The 5,836-nt window shown below is 42.4% G+C and overlaps 1 pseudogene; it reads left to right on the forward strand.

Moving 5' to 3' along the window:
* The first annotated feature begins 294 nt into the window (after window positions 1-294).
* Window positions 295-412, forward strand: LOC111730371 (annotated as a pseudogene).
* The last annotated feature ends 5,424 nt before the right edge of the window (window positions 413-5,836 follow it).

A 5,836-nucleotide genomic window follows, 5' to 3' on the forward strand; every position in this document is an offset into this window, starting at 1 on the left:
TTTCATCTGTGTTGAATCAGATGTCCCTATTTCAAGTTTTAAGATCCAATTAATTCCCATTAGATGCCCTGACTTTCACATGAGATACTTGGTGAGACTGTAAACTTTACTATTGTCATACCTTGGTAACCAGAAAATTAAATTTGTGTTTGAATTTCAGCAGTATCAGATTATAACGGCTATGCCATGAAAGCCTTCTGGTTTTCAGACATGACATGAGCTTGGAGTTAAAAGATCCGAGTTTGTCTCTTTTTTTTTGTAAATGCTCAAGTACATTTAAAAAATATCCGTTTCGTCTATGGCCATGCTACCCTGAATAAGCCAGATCTCATCTGATTCAGAAGCTAAGCACGGTCGGGCCTGGTTAGTACTTAGATGGGAGACCACCTAGGAAGACCAGGTGCTGTAGGCGTAAAAAATTAAAAAAATAATAATAATAAGGGATTGTAAGCTGACAAATTCCTTGCAATCTGTGAGGTCAACCAAGGGTTGCCTCACCTAAAAAAAAAATTATTCCACACCACAGTCCCTGTAGTCATCATTACCTCATTAATGGTCAAGTGCAGCAGGCATGTGGGTTCCCAAGGCACTTGCTTTAGTTGGCACGTGATCACAATCAACCATAGGCGTTAATTTGACTAACATGATGCCACTGCATGTCAGAGTTTACTAGCCTCCCATTTCCCTTTACAAATAACTCAGTACTACACTCAAATCCAAGGACATGACCAAACAAATCCCCAAACCCCATCTTTTCAGGTCTGTCTCATGGGACAGTTCCTGGAACCAATTTCATATCAGTCAGGATTCAATCAGGAGACAGAAGCCATACTATAATATGAATAGTAAAAGTTCAATAAAAAGAATTATTAATGGAACTGGATAATGTGGCATTGGTTAATAAGCAGTAAAAAGTATACTGAAGAATAGAATAGTACATATAAGGATCAGCTACCATCCCTAAAAATGAGAGAGAGTGCTCCAGGAAGAGACACCCCTTTTCCACAAACCTGATATTCAGACCTCACCTTTGAGGGTGCAGGGGAGAATCATTGCATGGCAGAGAAGGTCACTGAAGTGCCATGCCTCATGGCTCACTGAAAAGAACTACTCTAAAGGGTTCTAGGGTAAGCTTCCCAAGGGGAGGTCGCTAGACCATGTCACTCATAGGGAAATAATTCTCTGAAGTGTCTGATGAAGGTGCCATTAATAGAAGGTGCCAGCATTCCAGTCTGGAGCCACTGGGTAAGGGGCGGGAGGAATTGTTGAAGAAAGCAGTGCACAGTAAGATGATGTGTTCTACTGGCCATCATGGGCAGCTGAAGCTGTGTGCTGCAAGAGACAGGTGCTGCAGAAATAGCATGCTATAGGAAGTCGATGCTATTAAAAAAAATGGATGCTGCATGAGCCTGAGAAAAGAAGAACACCAAAATCAGGAAGAGCAATTCCTGTCTAATCTAGTGTTCCTCCAGGGCTTTCTACTGAGAAAGGTTAAATTATGCCACCTAGCAAGGGAGAAATATTTATAGGGTCTATCTCCATATTGTAGAGCAGGCAGTAGGGGTGAATTTGGAACTGAGAGGAAATACATCAATAATACATTGATAACGTAGGAACAAAAGACTAACAGGCAGTGAATAATATTAACCGTTGGCTCCAAAGGAGACTTTATCAGGAAGACAGGGGAGTCTGGACAGGGAAACCAGCTCAGCACAAGGCTCATTCTCTTCTCTTTCTTCTTCTTTTCCTCCTTTCCGCTCCCTTCCCCTCCCCCACCTTGCACTTTCCCCTCCCTTTCCTCCTCCTCTTTTTTCTCTTTCTACTTCTTTTTTCTTCTTTTGGTTAGAGTAGATTGATTGTGGCATAGTGAAGGCCAAGACCAGAATTGTCTATTGGTCCATAAACTCTCGGTTGAGCATTTTTCTACCAGAGTGTGATTGATGCTACTCTTGTTTGTGCAGGCATCTAGGCTGGCAAAGGTATCACTGAGTAAGGAATGAATGTTTTGTGGCACAGTGCAGGCCCCATCATCGGCGATACACCATGCAGCAGTGAAAAGCAATGTCATTAGAAGCATATAATTATGTGGTCCAGCTTTCAAGTTCTCCCTGCTCCTGGTTTGGAAACTTCCGCTTCTCCTTTTCACTGATAATTCCCTTGGACAATTCAATAGTGGGGAGGCCTCAAGAGAGATATATGAACTTCTTTTTCAAAGGGTCATCGTATCTTCAGCAACTAATTGGGAAAATAAAGTTTTTTGCATCCTCAGAGTGAGTGACACCAATTACACAAAGAGAGAACTCAGTCGTGATCGCCTTTCTTGCATAGCCCTGCAACATCGTCACAGACATTCTCCACTCTCTACAGCTCTGAGCCACTTGCCTGAGGCAGATCCATTTCTTAATTCTGCCATCTTAGACAAGAGCCCTGATATCACCCAAATTTAAAGGAAGATATTTGGTGAACCATGTCTACATTGTCAAAATCACACTTCATTACCCTGAAGCAAATGGTCAGGCCATGAGGAAGGTGACGACGGCTGAGTAAAGCCTGGATGGTGTTTGGAGAACGTTACTTTGCATTTCTCAGTATATTTATTTTTGTCTAACCTGAAACTGAGGAGAAAGATTTTCACCAGATAAAGGGAGGCAGATATTCCAACAGCAATAGATGGTTTTCTAGGAAGACAGTGAGTATTTAGGGTTATAGCTTCATTTCATGTAGGTGACTAATGAGAAAGGGGAGGAAGGCATTATATTTATTGCATATCTATCACGCATTTTGATAGGATAGTTACATGCTTTATCTTATTTATTATTCACTTATATTGATAACCATTATGCCCATTTTGGAGATCTAAAAGCTAGATTCATAGAGGTTAAATGATTTATTCAAGGTTATATACCCAGGAAGTAGCAAAACGTTTGGACCAGATTTGCCTGATTCCAAAGATGGTACAGCTTTGCGCAACACTCTGAGAAGCTACTGCTTTGGAGCAAAGCAATGGGAGGTCTGAGGGCAGGTGATAAGAATAGGTTTAGACAGTGTAAGGGTAGGCTAACATGTTGTAATACACATTTAAGTATGTAATGACTGAAACACAATAGAAGTTCATATTTCACATCACAAAGCAAGGTGGGTATTCCTCATCATCTGACAGTCTTCCTGCATGTGGACATTTGGGGACCAGGACCTCTCCCATATATGCATCTGCTACTTCTCCAGGATGTCTTCATCCAACCAGTGGAAAAAGAAAGAAAGAACAGAGAAAGTACATCTGCTTTTGAAAAGCCTTTGCCTGGGAGGGGCACATGAAGTTTTTATACATATTCTATTTGGAAGAACTAGTTACATGGTCACAGCTGGATGCCAGGGTAGATGAGAGATATGGTCCTCAGCTGGACAGCGACCTTCTAATTAAAACTGTGTACTATGAAAAAGAAGCATACTTTTTGAACAGCCAGATCTCTGTCTTAGGTAGGCAGGTCAGGAGTTGTGTTGTCACTCACATTGACCTTGTTTCTGGGGTTTAGGAACAAGACTGCATATTAAGGAGTGGGGACTGATGAGACTAGACTCTAGTCTTGGCCTCAGCAAAACAAAGGCATGTACTCATGGATGCGCGTGCGCGCACGCACGTGCGCGCACACACACACACACACACACACACAAACACGCACACAAATAAATAAGTAAATAATCTAACAAGAACATATTCTAACATCAGTGTATGTGTGAATTTTCTGTCATTTCCAAAACTTTATTTTATGATACAGTATTTTTTAATTTTGAATTTTACATTAAATGAGGAATAAGGGAAGGAAGCTGTGATAGTTTTTTTATGTGTCAATTGACTAGGCTAAGGGATGCCCAGATAGCTGGTAAAACATTTCTGGTGTGCCTATGCAGATGTTTCTGGAAGAGATTAGCATTTGAACCGGTAGACTGAATAAAGAACATCACCCTCACCAATGTGGGTGGGCACCATCCAATCCATTGAAGACTTGAGTAGAACAACAGAACAAAGGAAGGATGAATTTGCTCTCTCTGCTTGAGCTAGGACATCGTCTTCTGCCCCTTGGACACTGGCTCTCCTGGTTCTCAGGCCTTCAGACTTGCACAGAATTACACCACCAACTTTCTTGGGTCTCCAGCTTGCAGACAACAGATTGTGGGACTTCTTGGCCTCCATAATCGTGTAAGCCAATTCCTATAATAAATCTCCTCTTATATATGTCTATATATAATCCCATTCGTTATGTTTTTCTGGAAAACCCTGACTAATTCAGAAGTGAAGAAATTATATAACATTTAGAGTACTTAAAATTCTAAAATTTATCTAAAAATTCCTAAGTCTGTCCCTGATGGTTGCTTATTTGTTCATAAGACTGTGAAGATCAAGACAGGGGCCTGGTTTCTGAAGTAGGAGCGGGGTAGGGGGGGACTTTGGTCTCAAAAATAGGGCAGAAGTAGAGCCACCAGCAATTAGAGCCCAGGGAGTCACAGCAAGATAGGCTCTTATGTCACTAGCTCTGTGTGTACTGACCCGGAGTTTTCACATCTGTTGAGAAGGGAGCAGCTTGTTTCACAGCCTGGGATGGGCTGGCCTTTCTTAATGGAGCAGTCAGGGGCTCCAGCTGAGAGTAGGCAATGTGGAGCCAGGAGCTGGGCAGGGCCCCAGGTCCCAGCAACATCATTTTGATGGTTGAAAGATGAGGAACTAATGTGAGGGGCCAAGGAGGGAAGTGTGTTAAATACTTGGGGAAGGCCAGCCTGGTTGTCAGTTATTAGATGTTTTTCTTGTTACTTTTGGATATTCATTTTATAGGGTAGAATCAGCCCAGAATTATTAATGACAATAAAGTACTGTGGGTTTTTATTTTTGTTGTTGAAGACCAACTTCTCTTTGCCTACTGGCTGTTGCCATTCAACAGTAGGAATAAGGGAGAAAGATCTGAGTAAAAGATGAACAAGGAAAAGAAGTTTCTTCCAGAGTAAGAACATTCGAAGCAGTTCTAAGCCATGGAGTGAAGCACATGGTCCCATTCTCCAATGTTGTGGCGTGGTTGCCCTCACCTTCGCATTTAGCAGAAGTTAAATGTGAGGTCAACGGTGTGGCCGAAGGACCCCAGAGTGGCCTGGGAGGTTAGCCATCTCTGATTTTTTTGTAGTCTGAGTCTTTTGAGGAGGGCAGGGCTTCGCAAAACCTCTAGCATGTGCCATCTTTTTGCTCAGCCCCTTTTCCTGCAGGCTGCTCTCCCCTGACAGTTGTGCAATGGGAATGTGAGGGGCAGGGAGGCAGCTGGCTGTGCAGTCAGAATTCTACCACTCTAGGAAAATGCAGATACAATTTAGGGACGGCTGCCCAGAGCCCAGCATATTGTACCATACCAAACTTGTGCGGCATTGCTTAGGAACCATAGATTTAACTCCTAACTCAACAGTTGTGCCACAGCCTATAAAATATTTACATTGTTTTTCTAAATATACGTTATTTACTTTACAGTCTATAAAATATTTACATGGAAACAGTTTTTCTAAAGATACTGTGTTCCAAATATCATTTCAACAACACTGCATGCTGGGCAGGAATTTGGGAGGCCTGGGTTCCAGTTCCGGCTTTTGACTACCAGGCTGTGGGACCTTGGGCCAGTCGATTCACTCTTTTGTTTTTCTCATGTATAAAATAAAGAGAAGGGACTGTGGAACATTCAGCTGTAGCACTGCCTGGTACATCCCCTCCAGGCAGCTCTCGGCCTGTAGCAATCTTCGAGCACTCTGCTGGAGATCCCGTGGTTACTGTTTCATCACAGCACATCACTCTGCCTAAGGAAAG

Source organism: Pteropus vampyrus, unplaced genomic scaffold (genome assembly GCF_000151845.1).
Source record: "Pteropus vampyrus isolate Shadow unplaced genomic scaffold, Pvam_2.0 Scaffold310, whole genome shotgun sequence".
Classification (NCBI taxonomy): Eukaryota; Metazoa; Chordata; class Mammalia; order Chiroptera; family Pteropodidae; genus Pteropus; species Pteropus vampyrus.